Source organism: Bombina bombina, chromosome 4, assembly GCF_027579735.1.
Source record: "Bombina bombina isolate aBomBom1 chromosome 4, aBomBom1.pri, whole genome shotgun sequence".
Taxonomy (NCBI): Eukaryota; Metazoa; Chordata; class Amphibia; order Anura; family Bombinatoridae; genus Bombina; species Bombina bombina.
The window spans coordinates 1,124,700,673-1,124,726,284 of record NC_069502.1 but is presented as its reverse complement, the minus strand read 5'-3'; the positions used below and the strand labels follow the sequence as shown (position 1 = coordinate 1,124,726,284).

The 25,612-nt window shown below is 37.0% G+C and overlaps 1 protein-coding gene across 2 annotated transcripts in view; it reads left to right on the top strand.

Moving 5' to 3' along the window:
* The first annotated feature begins 5,339 nt into the window (after positions 1–5,339).
* The window catches only part of PTPN14 (protein tyrosine phosphatase non-receptor type 14), a 304,902-nt gene continuing 284,629 nt past the window's right edge, over positions 5,340–25,612 (top strand). For both annotated transcript variants that reach the window (XM_053712491.1, XM_053712492.1), the window contains exon 1: positions 5,340–5,759. The gene's annotated coding sequence lies outside the window, so the exon portion shown is untranslated. The remainder of the gene's footprint in view (positions 5,760–25,612) is intronic.

The following is a 25,612-nucleotide window of genomic DNA, read 5'->3' as shown; positions in this document are numbered from 1 at the left end:
GGAATAGTCTGCAAACTGTATATGCGTTGAATCTTTAATAAAACCAGTGAGCACCAGACTGATACCCAAATATTTAAACCTGGGGTTAACTCCCAATGTATTAATACTAAACGACTAGTAACTTCAAAACCGGGTGCACTGCACACTTTCCAGCTCATTTCAAGTACATAGGGTATAACACCCACACAAGCTACTAGTAGGTTAAACCTAAACATTAGAGCTGTATTGATCGATTTAAACTCCACATTATTCAGTGGCTCTTGTGTTTAATAATAAATCTAAGGAGCTTTATAAATAACAGAATTAATAAATAAAACAAAGTATCCTTTTATTTACAACAAACTATTTGAGTTAAAACTTTTCTACTAAAGACTGTATCAATATGCAATAAGTTGATACAATCTAACACAAGTAGTTGTTAAGCTCAATAATACTACCTACCTTACTATATTGAATTCACCGTAATCAGGCTGTTCAACAATTTTCAGCATCTGAGTGTGTTTTTAAGTAATTTTCCAGTATTTTATTTATTATTTTTGATTTAATAAAAGTTATGTTTTAACGTAGAGCACGTACACTCACTCAATAATCAGCAACTCTGATTTGCCTCATGTAATAGAATTTTTTTATTACCTATTGATGTACCCTACATTAACCCTTTAAGTGCTATATATGTAGTCTTTCTAGTTAGAGTCTTTCTCTACTATTTGCTTTAAATGGTAGTATGTCAGCTAGTTGGGTATGTATTAAATACATAAATAGGAAAACTAAGCATTTGTTTATATTGTACATTGTAAAGGCCACTTTTGCATTATGATTTATCAATGCCACTGCACAGCTTGCACCTAAGTATCACGGGATCATGAAATTAACATGTTTGTAACTTATTTCTGGAAAAAGGATACAATATATCTGAATTCTAAAGGAAAGACAGATACACAACAAGTTGTCAAATTCCACACCTCCTGTGTAAGCTACCCACCAGGTGTCTAAGTATTTGCTCCACCCTTGTCACTCTGCAGTTTATTGTTGCACGGATAGAAGCCTTGTGGGTAATGGCCCTGCACAGGCAAGCCAAGATACACACATACTAAAAGCAATGCAAACCTATCAGTAGAAAAGATAAAACAATAAATACATCAATTAAAGAAGGATAATATCTCAAAACGATTATTAAAGTATAAAGAAAAAGTGTTTTGAGAGTTAAAACTTAATTTCTATGCCCACAGAGCAAACCAGACGGAGAAGAAAGGGGGCATAAAGATACTGCATTGTTTTAAAGAGACGTTACAAGACTTTACTGTCTTGCATATCAGCTGAGTGTGAAAGTTTTTAGACAGATTAATAGTATACCATTTGTTTCAGTGACCAAACTGCCTCAGCACTACCTGCCTTTATTTTGAGAAACCAATCCAGGCTTTATACTTAGGTAGGCAAGATCTGCCACTGTCATTTTGTTACCAAAACTTGAATAGATTTGCAACTTTTTATTTTATCACTTCTGCTGATACCATGGAAGATATGGCGCAGGGTTAGGCATGTGGAGTCTGCAGTGTGCACCTCCAATTGTCTGAACTGGGAACACACTAAGTTATAATGAAGGTACATAGTAGTAATGAAAGAGATTAATCAACAAGTCCACAATTATTATAATTATTATGTACAGTAAAAAATATTTTCTATTGATAGGAATTTTGAATTAATTTATTATGTGGAAGGTATCTTTTTATGCTTTTACCAATAGTGCCATGTTTTGGTAATCTTTATGAATCTTTATGAGCTTTTTATGTTTTCAAGAAATACAATAAATATTTATGCTTGAACCATATTATTGCTTTTGTCTCTTATAAAATATATTAGCTACGACAAGCTATTTTTTTAAACAGAGCTTTCTTTCTCTGTGCAACTTTCAATGCTAAGGCATGATTTTTAGGATTACCTTACCCTGAACAATGATTGGGTTTATATAGTTACATTATTATAGGTAATGTTTTTAGGTGGCCAATGGTTCAGGGGCAGAACTACCAATGGTGTAGCAGGTGCATTGGCATCAGAGCCCACGTGCTGGGGGCACCCATAGCAACCTATCTATACATAGGCTTGTGCAGAAAGCGTGCAATCCTAATGCAGGGAATCCTTTTATCATCAAATGCATTATACAGAGCTGCATGTACATCATTACTATTGTATGCTACTGGGTTATCTTTGGGGGCCCAAACAATGTTTGCCCCAGGGCCCTCTTTTGCATAGGTCTGCTACTGCTCCTGTTAAATTAATTTCCTCAAGTGACTACAGCTGACAAGTGATAAAAAGTGATCATTTTTTTAATGTACCCCCTAGTCTCAGATCAATGTAATAACTAACATAATATTGTGCTACTGTCATAGTTTCTTTCTATATCTTGATCAATTCCATTCTATTATTGGAGAGCAAAACTTGTTATTTTGGCTACAAGTTGTCTAATATTAACAGGTTGGAAAGCTTCAGCCCCTAGTACAACTGAACTAATTATCAAAGTACATTTACAAATGACAATAGAGTTGCATGATATAAAACTGTTCTCTGAGCTACATATGAAAGCTTATTTTTTTAAATTGAAGAGAATTATTTTAGCATGGCCAATAGCAGTATAGCTTCAATGTATTACTCCCATAAGGAGATCTGAAACCTTCCTTGTCTTATTGTTGGTGGGTAGCCTTCCACAGAACTGGATACCAGATGTGAGGATAGATACTCAAACTCAGCTACCAAAGATGCTAAATTTAGAGATGGACTCAGAGGGGCCGATATCAAGCTCCGCGCAGAAACAGAAGTTATGAAGCAGCGGTCTAAAGACCGCTGCTCCATAACTTGTCTGCCGGCTCTGAGGCTGCGAACAGAAATCAACCCGATCGAATACGATCGGGATGATTGACACCCGAATCTGCAGGGGGCAGCATTGCACCAGCAGATCACAAGAACTGCTGGTGAAATGATAAATGCCGACAGCGTATGTTGTTGGCATTTATCGATGTGCAGCGGACATGATACGCTACATTGTATCATGTCCGCTCTCATTATGATAGATCTACCCCATGAGTGAAAAATGGGGTGGGAGGGAGAGGAGAGAGTGTTAATATTATATATATATATACACACACACACACACACACACACACACTTTTTATCCCTTTTTTATTTTCTTACTCTGCTATTCTCTAGATATACTTTACTTATTGTTTTTTTTTTCTTCTTTTTTGTATCTATATGGTATTTTTTCTCTCTCTTGCTTTAATGCTTGGAAGAAAAAATACTTTCTTGCTTTAATGCTTCGAAGAAAATCTACCAACACTTGTATATGTATTGTATGGAGATGTAACTTCATATTATTGTGAAATTATTTTTGTTCTCTCTTGATGAAAATTGGTATTCACTAAAAAAACAAACAAAAAAACACATAATATTATACTATGTTGGAGGTCACAGGGTGTTTATAAACTGGTAGTATATCATACACAGAGCTCCAAAGTGTCCCCTATTTTGAGAGAATGTCACAGCTTGGAAGCTCAGCACCCAATGTCTCTCCTGCAGCTCTCTCTACGCTGTCAATGATCTTCCCTGCTGTGCCTACGGCAGCATCAATGGCCCAAATAGACTCCATGCCCAAGTAGTCATAACTTCTGCCCTAGACTCTTGGTCCCTGATAGTCTAAAATGTTAGAAGATATGCATATGTGTGTGTCAAAGGTAACTGTACTCAAGTAGCCTTTGTCTTCCAATAACATTTAGTAATAGCTAGCCTCATCCAGCAAATATATAAGGTTTACAGCAATTCTGATCCTAGAATTGATTTGGCTGCCAAATATTTTAAAATGTTGTTAGTTTGTACATTTTTCCTTTCAATTTTTCTGTTTCCATGGAGCTTGAAGTCCAAGGGTGACCTTTAGTGAAAGAAACTTTGACAAAATAGAATTATATGGTCAAATACTGTTGACATTTTTCAAATACTTACTTTGTATTTTCTCTCCCCTTAAAGGGCCAGTCAATACAGTAGATTTGCATAATCAATGCAATAACACTTAGTCTGAACTTCAAATGTGTAGTAGATTTTTTTCTGACAATTTTAAAACTTATGTCTATTTCCACTCCCCCTGTACCATGCGACAGCCATCAGCCAATCACAAATGCATGCACGCACCATGTGACAGCCAGCCATCAGTCAATCACAAACACATACACGTTTAGTCTTGCACATGCTCAGTAGGAGCTGGTGACTCAAAAAGTTTGAATATAAAAAGACTGTGCATATTTTGATAATGGAAGTAAATTGGAAAGTTGTTTAAAATTGCATGCTCTATCTGAATAATGAAAGTTTAATTTTGACTTGAGTGTCCCTTTAAGGCGCCTTTTGTTGTGGCTATAGCGCTGACTGAACAACAACTCAAATCGTTAGCTCACAGAAAAAAATTATTTTGAAGTTGGTGGCAGAGCGCAGGGTATTTGAATTTCACATCTATATTAAAAAGTTAGTTAGAGCGCATCTACATTACAACTGATGAATTAAACTTTATGTAAAATATAATTCCGGATCAGGGAGAATATCTATTCAATTCATAACTGAAATGCATTCATGTGGATTCAAATGTTGGCTTGAATATCCCTTTAATATTGGCTAGTAGTATTTTGGAATTCTGGGGGCAGCAGGGCATGCCCATTCCAACAAAATGTGTTTTCAAGCCACCTTGGCCAAATATGCCAAGGGCTGCCACTCCTACTCTAGGTATTGCAGCTGTCGATTCTACTACCTGGTGGTGACAACAAAAATGTTCAGACAATGCACTGCAGCCCACCGGATTAGACTTTTTTACTACAAGTGAAATAAATGTTACCATTGCAAAGAACATGATATACACATTATATACCAGTGAATTATAATAATACTATTATTTGTAAATTGCTGTTAAATTCCTTAGTGCTGGGCACATGGGTATGAGGTGGGCAATGACACTGAATCATGGAAAAATTTGTTAAAAAACACATCACATAAAACAAAATAGACGATAATGGTCAAATTAGATCTATATAGCTGTTGAAATTTCAGGTAAAATACACAATTGAATCTCTCTCGCTTTACTAATGTTGAGACATGTTTAGGACAGGCAGCATCCCAGTGTGTGTAAAATCAGTATCAGTAACGTATTTGTGTATGTACCTGAGTGTGCATGCGTGTAGTGGAACTTGTGGGAGGGGGGTTTCAGTATCTCCCTCCCCCTTTGCTAAAAAAAAAAAAAAAAAGAAGGAAAGTAACATCCCTCTTTGGTTGGCATTCCAGGGATTCCAGCCTTGTGATGTCAGAAGGAAGGGGCAGCATCACATCCATCCCGTGCACTTTGCACTAAGATACTGTCCCAGGCACACACCCTCTACTCCTCCTCTTACCCAAAAATCCCTCCTCAGCCCTAGACCAGCAGCCTGACTCACAACAAGCATTAGTAGGAGCTGCTGTTCCCTCCTACTTTTAACAAAGTTTTCAGACAAACTTTCCAGCGCCTGATGCAAAGCCAGCAACCTGACACAAGGCGTGCAGCAAGGTGATCTGCCATCCGGATTGCTTTTATCGTCTTTGTTTGATCTGTGCATTGCTAAAAGGGGTGCAGGAATATTGTATATTGAGTTTAGTTCTGCTTGTGGAGTTATCTTGCTTTGCTGGATTTCATACACTGGGAAATTGCTTCTATACTGGAGAGAGGTGCATCAGTCTGCAGTGGCTGCTCCATGCAGGTAAGTGCTGGAGAGCTTTGTTTTGTGGTCTCACCGGTTGTTGTTTCACACTGATGGAATATTCACTACATCCCACTCACTCATTGTGCAGGCAGACAGCAAGATTAAAGGATGAGACGTTTAGACTTGAGGTCCTAGATATTATTAACCAGCTGGGCACTGGGCAGTGAGGCTTCTAGAAGATCATAGTAACCTACTGTGCAGTGATCAGTAGGGATCATACAGCTTATTAACCTAATGTGCATTAAAATCATTTTAATATATTATAAGTAGATGGCATTAACCCATTGTGCAGTGATCAGTAGGGATCATACAGCTTATTAACCTAATGTGCATTAAAATCATTTTAATATATTATAAGTAGATGGCATTAACCCATTGTGCAGTGATCAGTAGGGATTATAGAGTTTATTATCCTAATGATTGTGCACTAAAATAATTTTAATATATTATAGGTAAATCGTATTAACCCATTATGTACTGAGGCTAGATCATATTTTGGCATACACCTGCTAGAACTCCAGGTCATATTGACCCATTGTGCAGTGAGACCTTTAGATCATATTAATACATCATGCAGTAGGATTGCGAGATGACATAAATTGTACTGTGGCCAAATAATATTAATTGTACTGTGAGATAGACATGTTAACCCCTTGTGCAGATGCTAGATCATATTAACACATTGTACAATGGGACCTCTAGTTCATATTAACCCATTGTGCAGTGAGATGTTTAGATCATATATATCCATTATGCAGTAAAATGGCTGGTTATATTAGCTATACTGTGACAAATACATTTAACCCATTGTGCAGTGAGGCATCTAAATCATATTAACCTATCGTGCAACAAAAACAAGTCCATATTAACCCCAGTGAACAACCAGTTAGCCGTATTGTTTTAGTACAACCTTTTAGATCATAGAAGAAAAAAAAAGAACCACACAGTCTTGTATATCCTACTATATTATAACTAGATGTGTCTAAGTAATTGCTATTAAATATTGCACCTGAACAATAAGGAAGATATTCTGCACACACAAAACTGTTAATGTTGAACAGTTAAACATCAGGTAGTGTAAATCTCATTTAGGAGATTGTACCTGTTTGGCAGTTAAATGGTTAAAATTTCCAGATTTTTTTGTCTCTTTGCTTTAAAGAGATCAACAGCTCTGCTGGGACATGCCTCATGCCACAGAGTGTGGATCTTGCCTGCATCTGTATGAACATTGTGTGTGAGTGTTTACACTGCCAATTTGTGACTCCACCCACAGGCTGTGGAATTACCTTGTCTTCTTTTGTTAGTGACTGTTCATGTCTGCACTAGCTAACCTGCAGAACCATCCACTCACTCATTCCTGACTTTATAGTGTGTGGTAGATTAATATTGTGCTTAATACCTGGATGATAATTCCTAGAAGTTAAATAAAGGATCCCAGCAGTTTTTTTTCTCAAGTAATATATACTGCTGCGTTATTGCAAGGCATCAATGGTGTATCACATTCCATTTGTAACAACAACACATCTTTCTAATCTTTAAATTTCAATTTTTGTTGTTAAAGGGACATAAAAGTATAAAAAGAAAATGCCCGAATATGTTAAAGCATTTTTTTGCACTGTTTCTTGTATGTAACTAACTATTTAAACCCATGCAAAGTCACTGTCTAGGTTTAGAGGAGCAATTCACTACTGTGACCTAGCTGAATACATCTGATGAACCAACGACAAGAAGCATGTGTTAGCCACCAATCATCAGCTAGCTCCCATTAGTGCATTACAGCCCCCAAAACAGAAATAAATTGAAATGGCTTTCTTAAAATTGCCTGCTCTAGCTGAACCATTACATCAAAGTTTATATCTGACTTTTATTTTCCTTTCATTTCAGTTAATATGTTTAGTTAATTAATAAATTTAGCAAAGTATGGATCTTTTCTTTGTAATCAGTTTACAAATATCCCAAAGGCTACTAAATGTGTTAGAGCACAGCTGTCAAACATAAATGAAAATTAACCTATGAGTGAATGAAAATGTCATTTTGTAGTTGTCATGTAGATATAAATGTTTTGTTAATTTAATTACTGTAAAGGTTCATTTTAATTGTTTGACTTGATAGTTGTATCCCTGTTGACATTTTTAATATGACACATAGTATTAAAGGGATATTAAAGGGTTAATCTCTTTATCACCCATTCCCCGGTTTTGCATAACCAACACAGTTATATTAATACTCTTTTTACCTCTGTGATTACCTTGTATCTAAGCCTCTGCAGACTGCCCCTTATTTCAGTTCTTTTGTCAGACATACATTTGAGATATTTAGTGCTGATTCCTCCATAACTCTACTGGAGGGAGCACAATATTATCTATATGACACACATGAACTAGTACTGTCTGGTTGTGAATAGCTAATAAAATGCACGGAGATAAGAGGAGGCCTGCAGGGGCTTAGAAAGAGGCAGATGTTTAGAGGAGTATATTAATATAACAATGTTGGTTGTGCAAAGCTGGGGAATGGAATTAAAATAAATCAAGTAGTGTCCCTTTAAATGATATGCTGGATTTTTTTATGGAATTTGGAAGTTTTGTTATAAACACACTTCAGTCTATCTTATTGTTATTTTCTTGTTTTATTCTGGGCTCATTTTTTAAATACAGTAGGTATCATCTGGTAAAGTGTTAATTATGTTTAGATGTAGTGGCTTCTATACATATATTGATGTTTGTTTTCCTTGGTATAGAATCTTCCCACAATCATTTTAAAATCTAATAAATCAATCAGATATATTCCTATTGTAAGGTTGACAGAGGTTATGATAAAAGTATGTCTGTGTAATAGCTATTCCTCTAGGATGGGAAATAAATCAACTGCTTGGTATTGAAAACCAGCAGATGCTATTGGGAAAAGCACACCAGCTATTGATTCCCAGCAATCTGGCAAAACCAATAGAACAGGACTCAAAATGTAATTCTGCATAAAATTATATCTATTAATCAAAAACAAAACTGCAGTGAAATTATATTAAATATATTACCCACTTTTATTGTAATTTAATGCTGAATTTTTTCCCCTTACTGTAATAAAAAAATCAGTAGTACATCCTGCAGGATTCAAGTCAGTGCGTACATGCTACACAGTTATTGCTTGACAATTGCAGGAGCTTGTTTTGTATCCAATTGGCCACAGCAAAGGAGACAAGACAAACATACTCAGGGGAAAGAAAAAACATTTTAAAATTTGTGTGTCCCTAGGCTGCAAAACAATGCAGAATTTGCAGACAAAAAAAACAGTCATAAATTCTTTTGAAGCATGTATTAAAGGACCAGTACATACAGTAGATCTGCATAATCAACACATGCATGATAACAGGACAATGCAATAACACTTAGGGGCCTATTTATTAACGTGCAAGCTGACATGATACAATGTAGAGTATCGTGTCCGCCGCACATTGATAAATGCCGACAGCATACGCTGTCTGCATTTATCATTGCACCAGCCTTTCTTGTGAACTGCTGGTGCAGTGCTGCCCCCCCCCCCCCTGTAGATTCGCGGCCAATCGGCCACTAGCAGGGGGTGTCAATCAACCCGATCGTATTCGATCGGGTTGATTTCTGTCTGCAGCCTCAGAGCAGGCGGACAAGATATGGAGCAGCGGTCTTGATAATTCGGCCCCTTAGTCTGAACTTAAATTAATAGTAGATATTTTTCTGACAAATGTTAGTTATGTCTATTTCCAATCCTCCTGTAGCCAGCCATTAGCCAATCACAAATGCATATACGGCATATACGTATATTCTGTGAAGTCTTGCACATGCTCAGTAGGAGCTATTGACTCAAAAAGTGTAAATATAAAAAGACTTCATATTTTTTTATGGAAGTAAATTGGAAAGTTGTTTAAAATTGCATGCTCTATCTGAATAATGAAAGTTTAATTTTGACTTGAGTGTCCCTTTAAGAATGGACATTTTTGTAATGCATTGTTTGATTATATATACTATGCAAACATATAAAATATGACTAATTAATCCATTGAAAATCTGGCACAACTACAGTGTATTACATAGAATAATGATTGTACAGAAAGAGCCAGTGTCATCTGTAGCCTTCTAAACCATAGGCTTTGCTGGCTTTTTTGTAAGATAGATGTGTTAAAAACAAACAGCAAATGTTCTGTAACAGAGAAGTCGCACTAAACATCTGCTTAAAACTCATGTTTTATTAATGAGTATGTGTAAAACACTGAACACACTACTAGTAATACAATTTAGGGCACCAACTACTTTGCCCTTAGTGACAAACAATTGAAAGTCAGACAAAGGAGATAATGAGATGGAATTTTTGGGAGGTGAGTTGAGGTTATGTTCTTATGGCTGTTGCAGTAAATACTCAGTGCAGCTCTCTGCTTTATTGTTGTTGGCGAAATGCATTGGTTTTCTAGTTTCATCGGTCCTTGGGGTTTTGGAATGTCCAGGCAGAACTGAACAGAAGGGAAGATTTACAAGAAGCTTGCAAACACCTTTTTTTTTTTTTTCTTCCAACATGGAAAGTCAGCTGAATTCTATGCAATGTCAATATGAAATATGTCAACAGAAAATACAGTGGCATTATATAAGGTGTTTTAAAGATTTAAACAGACACTAAATTCAAAATGCAATGGGCCAAAACATGTTTGTTTAAGGGAAAACAAATGACATTGCACTATGTGTTTATTATTTATTTAGTCTGTTTTTGCTTTAAAATACCACTGTAAATTCTGTATGCTTCATTCTCTCCAGAGATCCAGAAGTGTCTCCAACTTATTAAACAACAATAGTATGCTGGCACCGCACAGCGAATAAGAGTTTAAACAGCAGTGTTGAAAAAAGGCTTTTTTTTATTTTTTTATTTCAAGATGTGCACTACGGTCATATGGGCAGTTCCGATCTCTGCAGTCACAGCTCCGCTGATTGGTCAGTTCCTTGCACTATGCATGCTGCATACCTACCACTCACTGCCCATGTGCATGCACAAATCAAATGTTAAGGCTAACATTCTTCTCAATGTTTTACAAAGCTCGTTGCAGTTGTAAGTTGGAGACTGTATAGCTCAGGATATTATTGATTTCCATGTTGTTGTTGTGTTGTTGTTTTTTTAGTATGATGACGTAGCTTACCATATACTACCCAATGATTGCTTAGCTCAGAACACAAGCTCATTTATATATTTCCCTAGCTGGTCACAGCAAAAGATACAAAGATTATGAATTCCAGCAGGGTTTTCAAGAAGTGTATCCTTAAAATGCTCATTATTTTCAAAATGTTGTAAATTATTGCAACAAAATGACAATGTTAAATGATGTAAGTTATGTCTTTTGTATACAGATCTCAACAGTTTTTAACATTATTTATATATATATATATATATATATATATATATATATAAAAAAAAAAACAACAACATTGTTATAAACAATAAACTATTGTGTTCTGTGTTGTGCACATTCCCAAGCCTGCCTATGTAAGCTTTTAACAAGGGATGCTAAGAGAACAGCATACATTACATAATAGAAGTAAATTGAATAGCCTCTTGTGTGAACCATGAAAGCTTAAAGGGATAGTTTATGTCAAAATTAAACTTTCATGATTCAGATAGGACATGTAAATTTAAACAACGTTCCAATTTACTTTTATCAAATTTAGTTTGTTCTTTTGGTATTCTTTGCTGAAAGCTAAACCTAGGTAGGCTAAATGCTAATTTCTGAGCCCTTGAAGCCGCCTATTATCTCAGTGCATTCTGACAGTTTTTCATAGGTAGACAGTGCTAGATTGTAGCTGTCATATAGAGTCAGCACTGATTGGCTAAAATGCAAGTCTGTCAAAAAAACTGAGATAAGGTGGCAGTCTGCAGAGGCTTAGATACTAGGTAATCACAGATGTAAAAAGTGTTTTTAAGGGACAGTCTACTCCAGAATTGTTATTGTTTAAAAAGATAGATACTTTCTTTATTAACCATTCCCGAGTTTTATCTATATGACACACATGAACTAGCGCTGTCTAGCTGTGAAAAACTGTCACAATGCACTGAGATAAGAGGCAGCCTTCAATGGCTTTGGTATTGGCATATGAGCCTACCTAGGTTTAGCTTTCAACAAAGAATGCCAACAGAACAAAGCAAATTTGATGATAAAAAGTAAATTGGAACGTTGTTTAAAGTTGCATGCCCTATCTGAATCACAAAAGTTTAAAGTGATAGTAAATCCTAGCATTTGTGAAACGCTAGGATTTACCAGTGGAACAAATAAAGCAGACTTTCAGTCATGAAGTATAATATACTTCATTTGGAAAGTTCCTTTATTTGTCTAAAGGTTTTGCGGCACTGAGCTCCTCAGGCAGCCCACGGCAGAATGCTATTTTTTTTTTTTTTTTAAAGAAATTTTTTATTGAGGTTAAAAGCAATACAATACAGAACCAAACAAAATTGCCACATAATCAGACTTTCTGTCTGCAAGGGATAGTTACATAAAACACTGTAAAAACACACAATAGTAGTAAGGAACTAAAGATAACATATATACTATGTGCAATACAAAATTCCCTCATGTAATGTTCTACTAGTGGCAATCTAAGTTATAACCAAACCTCAGTTTATTAGAAGAAAATAGGTGTATGACCTCTTTGAAAATAATAACTATAGGAGTTAAATAGTGACCACTCTAGGGCCACACCGATTTTACTTCTGACATATATCAGGGAGACTTGGGGTGAAGGTGGGGGAAGGCCTCGTTTGGACCCCAGTGAGAGAGTGATCTGAAAGCACTAGCAAAGTAGTTGTAGAATAGACTAGGTCGATTATACCGTGAAAGGGTGGGGAACCATTCTAGCTTACGCAGAAATATTAGAAAGACTATAGCTATGACATTAAGCAATACAAATAGATATAAAGTAGATATAAACATGCAGGCCATAGTGAGGAATATGTGAGGTAGGTGATCACAGACTACAATTAATCCTTTTAATCTACCAAATTGTGGATTAGAGACATAAACCCTACATAGTATAGTGATATTATAGTTTCCCTAGGTACGTAAAGGTTAGTAAATTGTTAATCCCATTCCAGGTTAAACTGCGGGGCTAAAGTGTGAGGGGAATTTACAAGGTACAACAGTAAAAGTACATCCCACACAATAGATCAATAGTATCTTTACAGAAGGCTGGGACAGAGGCAGTCCACTTCTCATCTAAGCAATAGTGTGGATATTAATACTAGGTATTCAAATAGCAGTAATTGAAATAATATCTATAACCCCATACGGTGACTATCCTCCATTGTGGGATGATATGTTATATAAACAGATTGATAATATAGGGTGGGGCTCACTCGTCAGTTTATGTCGCCTTGTATATAAGGTATACAGCTATAATGTGCGCCACAATATTTTGTATATGTTAGCAAAAACACTTCATAAAGTACAATAAATAACAACCTGAAACCTATATTAACATGTAAAGTAGTACGAAATATAAAATGAGAGCAAAAATTGGATTAGTATAACAGGGAACCCCCTACAGATTTCAACTCAATGGGTATCGTAGGAGGCATCTCAAGTAGACTGTACCTTTATTACAGCTGGGTCCCTAGAAATCTAAACTAGCAAAGTCCTAACATAACTCGCTAAAATATGACAAGCATAAGGGTTTACATGCGGGCAGGCCCTTCCTCGTTTATCCGATTCCCATTCTCACACCATCATATGTTAGGAAGCAGTCCTTTCCCGAAGTTGAGTGGGCAAAAATATATATGTACCGGGACACCCACTTTTCACCTAGTGGGTATTATCCGATTCCCATTTTAAGCAAGTAGGGACAGTACACACCACCTCCCTGGGAACCGGCAATGCTGGAAATCTGATAGGAAAATGGCAGTCTCGATAGGTACCTCCCGCCATGAAGCATAGATCTTTCACCGCTGCCTGTCAAATCTGCACTGCAATTCTGTGTTCCAAGTGCATCAGAGCCCGTAATATATCCAGATGGTAAGCTGACAGTTTTTTCCTGTATTAATAATAGCAAACAAAAATCTTCATCATCCATGACGTTTTTGAAATCTGGAACCATTAGCTTTGAACCGGAATCCTCTCTTGTTGACATAGAAAGATTTGCAGCGGGTAAGAGTTTTGTGTCTATCAGAGATATACTCCACTGATGCCTCACTCTATCCTGTTGTGGGGGTTCACCTTGCACACGATACCTGATCACATACTGCATGCCATCAAACGTAGGTCGTATAAGACCTTGCTGCACTTACCCAGTCTGGAGGCCACAGAAGTCGAGTTCCGGCAGAGATATTGCCTTTGTAGAATGACGTGAGGGAGCCAGACTTGGCTGGAGACCTGCATCAAGGGTATGGGTTTCAGAGCTATTTACCTCAACGTAATTATCGCGTAGCTGGGGTATAGAAGTCTCCTGCAGCAATACGCAGAGATGATTCTCAAAGTCTGATAGGAGTTGTAGTAAGACATTTTGTAGATCCTCCATTGTCAGATTGAAATAAATATAGTAAAGTCTCTTGTAAAATAGACGATGCTTCCAAGTGCTCTTATTGCAGAAAAAAGAATTTTCTTCAGCGCAAATGGCTGGTTAAACTGACCGGGTCAGAGTATAAGTGGGGGGGTGGGAGAAGGTATAGGCCGCTCCAAGGCCTCTCTTACGCACCTTCCCTTATCAGGCCTGCTCGTTCTTGATATGCCGAGAAAGTTATATGAAATTGTTCCTTGGGTTGTAATAACCACAGATCTCCCAAGAGGGATAAGAACTATACTTCTCAGAAAGAATAAATAATATTTTATAACATCTTCAAGGTGGAGCACAAGCTAACAGCAGCCATCTTAGTCGGTAGTTGGACACGCCCCCCCCGGCAGAATGCTATTTTGCTGTGAGGTGACGTTTCCACCTCTTAGCCAATAGATGTGCAGGCCAACTGGTGCCATGCCGGATAGCTAGCACGCTATTGGCTAAGATCACTTAGCAACAAAATAGCGTTCCGCCATGGGTTGCCTGAGGCACTCAGCACGGCAAACGCTTCAGACAAATAAAGACACTTTCAGTATGAAGTATTTTATACTTCTTGACTGAAAGCCTCTTTTATTTGTTCCACTGTTAAATCCTAGCATTTCACAAATGCTAGGATTTACTATCTTTTCATTTTGACTAGACTGTCCCTTTATCATTTTAATGTCTCTTTAAATTCACTGTAAGCTTGTCAAAATAGCATTATCCTGGACATTAAAACACCTTTTTACTTTTCTTTGAAATTGGGCTTTTCCCACACAAATTTCATAACCTAAACATGCTGAAAATCAATTTGCTAATTTACGCAGTTTGAAGCATTTTGAAATAATAGGTTACATGTTTTGCTTTTTAACCTCTCTTGTGAGACAAAGCATTTAATATAAAAGTAAGAGGTATTTGATTTCCCTATAAAGAATTATGCTATTTTAATGAAAATATGAACAGCTATAACCAAGCTAAAGGTAGTGTGATATATATACTATATTTTAAAGCACTTGGGATAGCTAATTATGTAGGAGGATTCAGGGTTTGATGATTTAATACTGATTGGTAAATACAGCAGATGAACCAAGCAATTATTGACTGCCAGATATTCCATGTTTGTACGTTACTACTTGTCAGTGACCATTAGAATCCATTTGGCATTAGTCAGTATCTCCTCACCTGGGGTCACAGTGCAATAGACAATGCAGATAAATATTTGTCTTCTGACAGTGTGCTCAGCTGCCTTTTTGCCTTCAGGCATTTTATTGAATGACTGTTTTAAAATCTTAGAACATAAGTATATGAGACTGATGTAAACTAAGCCTGAAAACTTATATTTCCGTATTACAGAATAAATGACTTGCTACAAGTGAATGTATGGAAAGTTACAGCACCAGTCATGTGTCCTATAACCTCTTATTGTGTCACTTAATCCTCCCACACAGCTGGCAGAGCAGGAGGTGAAAACTTCAAAGGATTTCTCATTTACTCTCTTTAGGAAGGTGCTGTGTCTCAGACAGGTCTCATTATTCTAAAATTAATGGATATAACCAATTGCAGGATCTTTGTTGCTAACCAAGGTTTTTGTTTGATCAGGCTTGTCAAATGTGTTCAAGTCAGAAGCCAACATTTTAAAAAACTAGAATATTTTGGTTTTAAGTGGTGGGTGGACATAGGCATAGACACATGCGTATGTACACACACACACACATATATATATACTTGTGTGTGTGTGTACACATATATCATATATACACAGATACAGATATATATGTAAACAATCGGCTTGCACTCACTGGTCTTTTAAATTACGTGCCTTTATTTGTGACGTTTTGGGGACCGTATTATTTATATATATATATGCATGCATGCGCGTGCATGTGTCAGATGCTGTGGGAAAAAGCCTGAAGGAAGGGATTTACCGGTATTGCAATAGGACGTGATAGCGGAACTGTTTTACAGCTCTTTGTTTGTACAATTTCCAAGAGGGTGGAGTTCTAGAGACATGTTTACCAGCATTAGTACCCATATAAAGGCTCAATATTCCCTGCATTTTAAATTGTTTGAAATAAATGTATAATGGAGACCTGGACTCCTGAGAGAGATGTTATATAGAGCTATTATCTTTGAACTAATCGTAGCTCAGAAGAGTGTGAGTACCAGTGTTCTCATAAAGTGGATTGTCTATTATGTTACAGAGTTGCGCTATCATCTTGTATTCTCCTTTTTGCTTTTGAGGATTGAAGATAGGTTAAGGGACATGAAACCGAAAAAAATTCTTTCATGATTAAGATAAAGAATACAATTTTAAACAACTTTCCAATTTACTTCTATTATTTAATTTACTTCTTTCTCTTGTTATCCTTTGCTGAAAGGCTTATCTAGGCAAGCTCAGGAGCAGCAGAGAACCTAGGTTCTAGCTGTTGATTTATGGCTGCATATATATATATATATATCTATATCGATTGTGATTGGCTCACTCGTGTTCATTTAGAAGCCATTAGTGCATTGCTGCTCCTTCAACAAATGATACCAAGAGAATGAAGCAAATGAGATAATAGAAGTAAATTAGAAAGTTGTTTAAAATTGTATTCTCTATCTGAATCATGAAAGAAAAAATTTGGGTTCCATGTCCCTTTTAAGGACCACTTTAATAAAAGGACTTTTTTTTTTTTTTCACTCATCCAATTGGTTTGTTTTGATATATGTATATTTTGTGCACTGTGGCCTGGTAATATTCCAACACTTTTATAGTTCTTGGTTATGTTAAGATATTGTGTTTCAGTTGTGTATTTCATTTACATGGTGTTACACTATAGATTTTATTACACACACGAACACACACACACACACGTTGCACGGCATTCTGGGAATAGTAGTTACAAGATTTTCATCTAAAATCAAGAACAACAATGCGGAAAATGTAGAAAGTGCCCACAACTTGTATAATCTTTTAAATGTTGTTTTAACACTTCTCATCCTGTAAATGATGAAGCTGCTAAATTACGAGTTTTAAAATATCGGCAAAAGTTCCAAACCTTATTGTACAGAAAGAGGTTTTGACTTTGCGGAATTTTTGTTACTGTAAGAAAATGGCTGCATAAGGTTTTAGATACTGTAAATCACAATTTTTAAAAACACAATTTTATGTCCCATGCGAAAGATCTTAGTTGAGAATAATCAGGAGAGAATAGCAAACTGTTTATTAAAGGGACAGTCAACTCAAAAAGTTGTATTGTTTAAAAAAAAAATAGTTAATCCCTTTTTATTACCCATTCCCCAGTTTTGCATAACCTTTACTGTTATATTAATATAGTTTTTACCTCTGTGATTACCTTGTATCTAAGCTTCTTTTAGAAGCCCCCTGATCACATGACTTTATTATCTATTGACTTGCATTTTAGCTGTATTGTGCAGAATGCTGAGCACAATGTTAACTAAATGGCCCACATGAACTAGCAGTCTTCTGTTGTGGAAAGCAAATAAAAAAGCATGTGATAAGAGGCTGTCTGTAGTGGCTTAGAAACAGTCAGAAATTTAGAGGTTTAAATGTTATAAAGTATATTAATATAACAATGTTGGTTGTGCAAAACTGGGGAATGGGTGGTTAAGGCGTTATCTATCTTTTTAAACAATAACAATTTTAGTGTTGACTGTCCTTTTTTAAGATGAATTTACTGTAACTTAGAATCATGAAAATGTGAGTTTAAAATAAATAAAAACAAATTAAGAGCGTGATCGTTAAATGTCATTTTTAAATATGGTTGTCATTTCCATTATCTCACTTTTCCTTCAGATCTTGTTTTCTGTACGAGATTAAATGTATATGTAAATGTTTGTCCCTACTGAGGGAATATGCAATAGCGATCAATATAGGTTTAATTAAAGGGATAGTTTAGTCAAAATGAAACTTTCATGATTTAGATAGGGCATGTAATTTTAACCCCTTAAGGAACTGAGGACGTACGCCATACGTCCTCAAAAAAAAAATACACTTAACGACGGAGGACGTACGCGTACATCCTTGGTATTGGAAAGCTGGGTAGCGATCCTGATTGCTTCCAGCCGCAATAACCCTGCTTGGCCATCCGATGCACCGGACATGGATGGCCGGTATCCTTGGTGGGTGGGAGGCGGGTGGGCGGCCATCGATGGGCCGTGTGATGTGGAAGGGGGCTAGATCGATGGGGGTGCACACGTGCATGTGCATTGGGGGTGGCGGGAGCGGGTGGGAACCGCTACACTACAGACATTTTTTGGTTAAGAAGTGGGACAAAGGGGGGTGGGAGTTTGCCCTACATTATACCTTAGGGTACTTGGAGGGTATGGGGGGTTGGTCTTGGGGTGGGGGGAAGCTACACTACAGAAAATGTAAAACCCCCACAAAAAAACTGTTTTATTCTAAACTGGGTACTGGCAGACAGCTTCCAGTACCCAAGATGGTGCCCATTAAGGTAGAGGGAGAGGGTTAGAGAGCTGTTTGGGGGGATCAGGGAGGGTGGGGGCTAAGGGGGATCCTACACCGCAGCATATGTAAATATGCTTAAAAAACCCCACAAAAAAAAAACAAATATAGCTTTTATTTCTGCCAGTACTTAAGATGGCGGGGGACAATTGTGGGGTGGGGGAGAGAAGAGAGCTATTTGGGAGGGATCAGGGGATCTGATGTGTCAGGTAGGAGGCTGATCTCTACACTAAAGCTAAAATTAGCCCTGCAAGCTACCTAATTAAACCCTTCACTGCTAGCCATAATACATGTGTGATGCGCAGCGGCATTTAGCGGCCTTCTAATTACCAAAAACCTCAAAGTCATATATGTCTGCTATTTCTGAACAAAGGGGATCCCAGAGAAGCATTTACAACCATTTGTGCCATAATTGCACAAGCTGTTTGTAAATAATTTCAGTGAGAAACCTAAAGTTTGTGAAAAAATTGTGAAAAAGGGAATGATTTTTTTTTATTTGATTGCATTTGGTGGTGAAATGGTGGCATGAAATATACCAAAATGGGCCTAGATCAATTCTTTGGGTTGTCTACTATGTGAATGTCCACAGCACTAGTGATATAAAAGATGTCTTTGACAAAAAAACAGCAACATTTCGTGACTAGTGTATAGTATAGCGTATGGTATAGCATGATTAAGTGACACTAGTCACGAAACGTTGCTGTTTTTTTGTCAATAAAGACATCTTTTATATCACTAGTGCTGTGGACATTCACATATATGACATTGTTTGTGGAACAGGCGGTTTCCACGGTCACATGAGCACAGGGTCATCCAGCAGCGGTTCCAATAACAATATGGGTCTACTATACTACACTAAAGCTAAAATTACCCCAAAAGCTCCCTACATGCTCCCTAATTAACCCCTTCACTACTGTGCATAATACACGTGTGGTGTGCAGTGGCATTTAGCGGCCTTCTAATTACCAAAAAGCAATGCCAAAGTCATATATGTCTGCTATTTCTGAACAAAGGGAATCCCAGAGAAGAATTTACAACCATTTATGCCATAATTGCACAAGCTGTTTGTAAATAATTTTAGTGAGAAACCTAAAGTTTGTGAAAAAATTAGCAATTTTTTTTATTTGATCGCATTTGGCGGTGAAATGGTGGCATGAAATATACCAAAATGGGCCTAGATCAATACTTTGGGATGTCTTCTAAAAAAAAATATATACATGTCAAGGGATGTTCAGGGATTCCTGAAAGATATCAGGGTTCCAATGTAACTAGCGCTAATTTTGAAAAAAAGTGGTTTGGAAATAGCAAAGTGCTGCTTGTATTTATTGCCCTATAACTTGCAAAGAACATGTAAACATTGGGTATTTCTAAACTCAGGACAAAATTTAGAAACTATTTAGCATGGGTGTTTTTTGGTGGTTGTAGATGTGTAACAGATTTTGGGGTCAAAGTTAGAAAAAGTGTGTTTTGTTTTTCATTTTTTCCTCATATTTTATAAAAAAATGTTATAGCAAATTATAAGATAAGATGTAAATAATGGTATCTTTAGAAAGTCCATTTAATGGCAAGAAAAAAACGTATATAATATGTGTGGGTACAGTAAATGAGTAAGAGGAAAATTACAGCTAAACACAAACTCGGCAAAAATGTAAAAGTAGCATTGGTCCCAAACGGACAGAAAATGGAAAAGTGCTGTGGTCATTAAGGGGTTAAATAACTTTTCAATTTACTTTTATCATCACATTTGCTTTCTTCTCTTGGTATTCTTAGTTCAAAGCTAAACCTAGGTAGGCTTGTATGCTAATTTCTAAGCCCTTGATGGTGTCCTCTTATCTCAATGCATTTGACATTTTATTCACAGCTAGAGGGAATTAGTTCATGTGTGCCATATAGATAACATTGTGCTCACGCCTGTGAAGTTACTTATGAGAGGGCACTGATTGGCTAAAATGCAAGTCTGTCAAAAGAACAAATGAGGGGGCATTCTGCAGAAGTTTAGATACAAGGTAATTACAGAGGTAAAAAGTATATTAATATAACTTTGTTGGTTATGCAAAACTTGGGAATGGGTAATAAAGGGATTATCTATCTTGTTAAACAATACACATTCTGGAGTAGGCTGTCTCTTTAATTCTTGAATTTAATGTGTCCATTTTGTTACTATTTATTTGATAACTCATAGTCTGGTGTATTGTGATTACTAAAGTCAATACTGTCAATACATCATATATCGCCTTGCAAATCCGATCTTTTCCAAATATGCATAATTTGCATTGTGATTTCCTCAGAACTTTAAAAACACATATAAACTGATAAAAAGTATCACAAAAAATCAACCCCAATATTTTTAGATTTAGAGAAATGTTAAACTGGGTGTTAAGAAATGTATTTCAAATTGAAAAGACAGTAAGATTTTTATTTTTGTATAAATATAATGTAGAATCATTCAAAAAGTTAGGAACTAGAAGCCAGAAACTCTCACTGGCTGTTGTCCACAATTAACCCCAAGATAACCCAACTCCGAGTCTCTACCCCAGATTGCTCATTCATATCCCTGAACTGGCATAAAGCATCCACATGACTTGGTCATGTTCTTGGTTGACCCAGACCCCACCCCCTTCTGTTTGGGTCCACCTCCTTTACATCTGTTTTTAGGTTGAATCATTTGGATCTTGGGAGATATGAGTTATCACTAGTGGTCTTTGACAAAATTATACATATAGTGTTTAGATTTGCAATAGGCAACTGGTATCCAGAGAGCTGTATAAGCATATTGTAGGGATCACACCATCAGGTACTTTCTTGGAGTGAGACTAGATGCCCCTTTATTTCCCGGACACGCAGTGCTGGAGCTAACTTTTCTTGGCGCACTCAAAAAGGCAGCCCGTTGGCATCGCTACATAGCTTAGCTATGATAGAAATATGTGCAATAAACATGTTTAGTAAGATGGACATTTGTGAGTGTATTTATACCCTATGAGTTTACTTTAAATAAAACAACATTTCTTGCAAACATTAATAGGAAATGCACAACACTGATTATGTTGTCTTGTGATTGTTTTTCTTTCTTTCATCTTTAACTCGGCTAAAATAATATAATTGAAAGGTTGATGTTGCTGATTTATCAGTGCCAGTGATGGCAGAATTACCATGTAGATTTTTTTTTTATCATTATTTATTTATAGAGTTTTCAAAAGTTTACGAGAAAAATACATGATTACAAAATAAATACAAAATAAAACAAAAACATAAAATTGTATACAAATCATGACAGTGATTATATAAACTGCAATTTACAACATCTCTTATAAGCGCACCTCATGAAAACCACCTATAATACATATAAAGATCCAATTACCCCTTTCTTTTTGGATCAAAAACATTGATGACAACAAAAATGGAGGTAAAATCTTCCTTAGAACCTGCATTTCTCAAAACTTAATAAATTCACACCATTTTGAAAGAAACAGTTGTATTTATTTTTCCAAATGAATGTGAATATTATATTGTATCATTAGGTCTAACAATTTACTTATTTGAAAATATTTGATATGGTTGTTATTTTTTGGGATTTCCATCCTTTTAAAGTCAGACCCTTGCCTACTAATAACACCAAATTTAATACACTCACAACAGAATAAAAAAAATGAAAAGATTTGTTCAATTTTAAGCCATATATTATATTTAAATATCCTAAATAACCAGACTGAAGTTTTAGCCTAGAATCTTCTGATTTTATAACAAAGATAAAAACAATGCAGCAAATCTACCTCCAAAGACCCAATACAAAATTTTAACATGGGATTCTTGAAATGTGATGGAAGTGTAGGTGTTTTTGACTGCCATAGCACGTCTAGTAATTCTTTTATAACTCATTTCATCTCCCAGAGCAGATTCTCACTTGACAGACAGCGTATAAGAACTCCTTCTCAGAAATTGAAAGAATAATAAAAAAAAGTGTTTACCCCTCCTTATAAAGTTGTAAAACCTCAAAAGGAGTTATGTAAGAAGGTCCTGATTCTGTAATAGACACTAACAATAATGCATTGCTTTAAAATACGGTAACCTATGTTGCAATTCAGTAAAAGATTTAGTTTGACAATTATTGAAATTATTTAAGTGATTAAGTGTAGTTATACCCTTTTGTATCAGATGGGTTCCTGAAGACGCGTTTCTCGGCGCACAACACCGTTTCTTCAGACATTCTGAGGAAACTGCGTTGCACGCCGAGAAACACATCACTGTTTTTACATTAAATTTGTTTTAAACATATTACCGCTATCGCTCTGGTCTTTGGAAGGTCTTTACCCTCATACACCTTCTAAACTTTTGGGAATTCGCTGACAAGTAGTAGGAGTGGCTGCTGGATGCGGGGCCTCGTACTGAGGCAGTGAGGAACTTGTACCATTTGTCCTTCATCTATTGGAGATACCGGAGGTTGGAGTCAGCCGAGCGGCTCAGAAGTCTTGGTCTGTCACAATTGCACTACAGTGTGCTTCACCAAATATGAGTGTATACATCAATATACGTTCTGTTGATTTTACCCTGCTTGGTGATATTGCACTTAGAGGCGCCTCTGTATTTCTTCCTTTCTTCAGGAACCCATCTGATCCAGACGAGCTTTCCAGAGAGCAGCCACAGCTTTTTTTGTCCTTCGATCATAAAGAGACTTATCATATAGAGACTATTGTTTGTATTATGATCTATGTGTGACCCTTGATAATATTTTGGTATTGAAGTTCCAATGTTGATACCCCATTTGTGAATTACCTGGTAATATTGTGTTTGACTCACTAGATTTTAGCTGCACTATACGTGTGGCTTATACCTTCTCTACCACTTCATAGCGCCCCATACCAGTATTAGAGTGACTAGTTCAGGAAAGGTGAAAATTTTAATTTTACGTTTACTTTTTTATGCTTTTTATTTGTTGCCGGATGATTTCTCAGATGTGAGAGATGCCTGGGAGGTCCATGGGCAGGACTTGGAGGAGCTGAGGTCAGGCAACAGGTCATACCTTCTAACACTTGAGAATCCCTTGAGTGCGAGACAGTTGGGAGGTATATGTGCTTCCAGTAACCAGTAGTGCATTGCTTAGGCATATTTCTGGGCTGAAGGAGGCTGTTCCCAGGTGGTGACCTGCCAAAGAATAAACTACTGAGTCCTTCTTTGTTTCTGGTTAAATTCTTCACTGTTTATTATGGTCCTAGGGAAAGTCTCACTAATGTTGGTGGGGGGGAACCAGTTGTGGATGTCCTGCCCAATGTGCCTAGATTAATATGGCTGCACCTCAGTGATAATGCCCACAAAAGTCCAAAACAATTGTCAGGGCTTGCCATGTTCCTCGTTCAGAGAGGGATTGCCTGGTGGTTTGGGGCTGGACTGGCCATGTTAAGTGGGATCAGACTGATCTACTTCTGGAACATTCTCCTTTGTGATGAGCGCAATTGGGAGGCTGCTCCCATTTGGTAACTCGTAAAAGAAGCTACTGAGTTATTGTTTGTTCCTGGTTGAGTGCTTCTGTCTATGTGTGTGTGTGTGTGTATATGTATGTATATATATATATATATATATATATATATATATATATATATATATATATATATATATATATACAGGGAGTGCAGAATTATTAGGCAAATTAGTATTTTGACCACATCATCCTCTTTATGCATGTTGTCTTACTCCAAGCTGTATAGGCTCGAAAGCCTACTACCAATTAAGCATATTAGGTGATGTGCATCTCTGTAATGAGAAGGGGTGTGGTCTAATGACATCAACACCCTATATCAGGTGTGCATAATTATTAGGCAACTTCCTTTCCTTTGGCACAATGGGTCAAAAGAAGGACTTGACAGGCTCAGAAAAGTCAAAAATAGTGAGATATCTTGCAGAGGGATGCAGCACTCTTAAAATTGCAAAGCTTCTGAAGCGTGATCATCGAACAATCAAGCGTTTCATTCAAAATAGTCAACAGGGTCGCAAGAAGCGTGTGGAAAAACCAAGGCGCAAAATAACTGCCCATGAACTGAGTAAAGTCAAGCATGCAGCTGCCAAGATGCCACTTGCCACCAGTTTGGCCATATTTCAGAGCTGCAACATCACTGGAGTGCCCAAAAGCACAAGGTGTGCAATACTCAGAGACATGGCCAAGGTAAGAAAGGCTGAAAGACGACCACCACTGAACACAAGCTGAAACGTCAAGACTGGGCCAAGAAATATCTCAAGACTGATTTTTCTAAGGTTTTATGGACTGATGAAATGAGAGTGAGTCTTGATGGGCCAGATGGATGGGCCCGTGGCTGGATTGGTAAAGGGCAGAGAGCTCCAGTCCGACTCAGACGCCAGCAAGGTGGAGGTGGAATACTGGTTTGGGCTGGTATCATCAAAGATGAGCTTGTGGGGCCTTTTCGGGTTGAGGATGGAGTCAAGCTCAACTCCCAGTCCTACTGCCAGTTTCTGGAAGACACCTTCTTCAAGCAGTGGTACAGGAAGAAGTCTGCATCCTTCAAGAAAAACATGATTTTCATGCAGGACAATGCTCCATCACACGCGTCCAAGTACTCCACAGCGTGGCTGGCAAGAAAGGGTATAAAAGAAGAAAATCTAATGACATGGCCTCCTTGTTCACCTGATCTGAACCCCATTGAGAACCTGTGGTCCATCATCAAATGTGAGATTTACAAGGAGGGAAAACAGTACACCTCTCTGAACAGTGTCTGGGAGGCTGTGGTTGCTGCTGCACGCAATGTTGATGGTGAACAGTTCAAAACACTGACAGAATCCATGGATGGCAGGCTTTTGAGTGTCCTTTCAAAGAAAGGTGGCTATATTGGTCACTGATTTGTTTTTGT